The sequence below is a fragment of the Larus michahellis genome, chromosome 2 (genome assembly GCF_964199755.1).
Source record: "Larus michahellis chromosome 2, bLarMic1.1, whole genome shotgun sequence".
Lineage (NCBI taxonomy): Eukaryota > Metazoa > Chordata > Aves > Charadriiformes > Laridae > Larus > Larus michahellis.
In genome coordinates, this window is record NC_133897.1 from 72,774,099 (window position 1) to 72,777,516 (window position 3,418).

Below are 3,418 nucleotides of genomic sequence, written 5' to 3' on the forward strand. Positions count from 1 at the left end.
ACTTCTGCAAATCAAAGCAATACAGAAATGCTTCAGAAGCAGAGTTCATAAAGGGGTATGCTCTGAAGCCGGATTTCACGTACTCTCTCCATTTATTTTTGCAAGAGCTGAGAGTACACATCTCTGAGGGCCAAATTTGGAACTAAATGGAACTGTCCCATCTTTTTCAATGGCAGATACTACAGCGCAAGAGATTTGGCAGCATCATGGTAAAGCTATATTGATAACAATATGGACCATTTTAATCTAGTGTTTCACAAGCTAGAGCTGAGGTGAGCCATGTGCTCATAAGAAACATTTGTTGAATCCTGAAATGGAGTCAACCCAATTTTTTTCATTACTGTCTGCTAAAAGAAGCACCAGAAATACTTTGGAAGATACGACACCGTTCCTCACTTACCTTCACCATCACAATAAAATTCCTCTCTTTATACCGAGTTGTTACTTATATTCATATAAATTAAACTGCTTCCTAGTTGAACACTCTGCACCTTTTTCTCCTAATTAAAAAAAAAACAAACATGCTTTTTTGCTGTTACTCCAGCTCTGCTTGTGCCCAGATAAATAAATGCTTTGCATGCTTCTGCTGACATCTCCACGTTGTCAGTTCTTTTTCTGCTTACCTAGAGCTGATGCTCTTGAAGGCACAATTTCTTTGCCCCAGATATTGCTAGGATGGAAATAATCAGTCGTTGTGTAACAGAAATCCAAGTCTGCTCCCAGCAGTATGTTCCAAGTTAGAAAGATTTTATTTCTCTTCAAGGAGCTCTGCTTGCACAATGGAAAGTAAATAGCCACTCTCATCTGCTGAAGATTTATCGGGAGAGGGGAAAGGATCAATGCCAGCTCTGTCTGCAAGACATTAGTGTATTCAGAGTGCCTGCAATAAATTTTTAACCTTTTCCAGCTTCCCCAGGGACTGTCAGGTATTAAAAAATATCAGCACCCTCATCCCAAAGCTTTACTATGCAAACCAAAATGAATGAGACGTTTAGCAAACTGCTGATAGATAAATCTTAACATTCCCTTTTATTAGACAAATAATATATTTTATTAGACAAATAATAGAGAGACTACCTCTGTCTCTGTGAGACAGACTTTAAAGCAAAGGAATACTTCATTTTATCAAGAGCCAAAATTTCCAATTAATTCTGGTTTTATTTAAAATTAATACCCATGGAAGGATGTGATGACCAAGGCAGGTTTTAATCTAGCATACATCGAACATCAAATGGCTTGTGAGCACACCGATGATACTGCTGCAGAGTTGCCTGTCTGTATTATTCTTCTTATTTCTTGAAAAGGGTTGTGTTTTCTGTGTGCGTGTCAGGACACGGTGCTTTGGTGGGTGCCCAGAGATCAGTTCCGAACTGAAAGAATTGAAGATGGTGTCATGCTGCCAGGTATTGGGAGAAGGCTCGCTCACAGACAAACATTGCCACAAAGTGAGTGGGTGCAAGCAGACCACATTGTATAACAACCTGTAAGATGCTGTGGAGGTTTAAACATCCTACAATAAACTTCAGCTTTTTAAGTGCAAAAGGTGTTATTTTATTTGACCCCGGAGGACAGAGGTGACATAAGAGGGACTTACCTTGACAATGTGGCAGCCTGCGATGGTCCATGTGTCACTGAAGAGGTGAGGTGGAAGTCCTCCTCGCACTGCATTTTGTCAGCATGTTTTGGCCACTTCTGAAAAGGACAGGACAGGACAGGCTCACAAAGAATGACTTGGATCACCAGCTTGGTGCATGTGTGGCACAAGAGCTAAAGGGGCAAAGAAGAGATTTTGCCGATTGATAGAAAAAGTTTATAGTGAAACGCAGAAATCGCAGGATGAGGGAGGTCGCTGCCAGAGGCTGTCAGCACTGCCCGAGAAGAAACATTAGAAATGTAGAGCAGCTCAAACTAAGACTGACAGCCATATGCCAGAGGAGGGAAGGACAGAGAAGGTTAGAAACCTGGGTGATTATAACTTAGGCATGGCACAGTATCAAACCCCGAGCAGGATCTGAGCTCTGGAAATGGCCACATAAAACCATCTCTAAGTAAGCATCTGACCAGCAAGAAACATTCAACAGCTGGGGTCCGAATCCTGACTTCACTGTTTGTGCTAACTTCCATCAGTGTCTTTTTGCACGTGGATTTTACATAATTTATAAAGAACAACTACTTTTTAAAGCTTTCAGGTTGAAAGTTGCTATACTAGAACTTTCCAAAGCGAAATTGGATATACATTGGAACTTAAACATTTTAGAACTTAGAAGTTTTATATATGTATATGCTAGACATTTCTAAATTGCTGGCTAAGTTACTGCTATTTTATTAACATACAGCAGAAGAAAACCTCAAAGAGCTCTGACAGTCTTTTTAAGGCCCTAGTCCATCAAAGAAAACCTTAAACTTTGAGCAATTCCTTTGGACAAACACATGCTTACAAGCAGGTATCCAGCTGAGTCTGGGCCTGGCTCGCTGCGCTACACTAGCTATTGCAAAATGGGCAGGATGTGCTGGTGTTCGGCACTGCAAAAAACTTTCCCTCCCGAAGCTGCGGCTGCGTCCAGCAAGGGAAAACCAGGCTTTCGGTTCCCTAAAGTCAAACTCTACGTCTCTGCATGGCAATGTTTGTAACCCAGAAGGAGTAAACAGGGAGGGCTCAGCTGCCTAAGATTAAGTAGTAATGCAAGGTACACCTGGCCCGAACTGGTCTGCAGAGATCGAGGTCATAGGAAGTCAGAAGCAAGGAACTGCAGCTTTCATAGGTGCAAAATTTGCACTGATGTCACTGAGGTGCATTTATAATAAATTATTCTGAAACATATGTACCGCACAATTAAGTATATATGTAACTCCACCCTTAATTCCTCTCTTAATAATGTTTTGTGCTTAGTCTCACTGTCAAGGGAGCCCAGCTGCACTTGCAAATTAGTGTTAATTTTGCAATGCAGCTGTCATATGCAATGGGTCAGAGTAATGAAAGGGTTTTTAATAAAAATTGAAATGAATTAAATCGTAGTCTCACAAGTAATTTTTCTACAAGAGGAACAAAATACTAATACCTCCTTTGTATTCCTCCGGGAATTCAGCATTCCCCTATCATATCAGTCACCTTATTTGCATTTTGTCAAATTTTGTGAATTATTCAGCATTCAGTTGTGGATCCTTCAGAGTCAGTACAGTGTGTCCTCTGAATGCATATTACTAATAGCTCCGCAATCAGTATTCTGCATTCATAACATGGAAGGAATTAACTGATTTTATGTGCTTATGACATTCAAAGTAAAATATCTGAAAGATATTAGTGTAGATAACATCACTGTATGCATACATAATAGCATGTATCCAAATAATAAAAATTACAGTGGAAAATACACACTGCTAGAGTCAGTGTACTTCTCAATCAGTAACAAACTAACCA

At 40.1% G+C, this 3,418-nt stretch overlaps 1 long non-coding RNA gene across 1 annotated transcript; it reads right to left on the bottom strand.

The window, feature by feature from the left end:
• Nucleotides 1–1,256: 1,256 nt before the first annotated feature.
• On the bottom strand, nt 1,257–2,578 carry LOC141739155 (uncharacterized). Its single transcript, XR_012585600.1, has 3 exons — nt 2,439–2,578; nt 1,595–1,692; nt 1,257–1,370 (listed from the first exon to the last, which is right to left on the bottom strand). It is a non-coding gene; the product is annotated as an uncharacterized LOC141739155 (long non-coding RNA).
• Nucleotides 2,579–3,418: the final 840 nt, after the last annotated feature.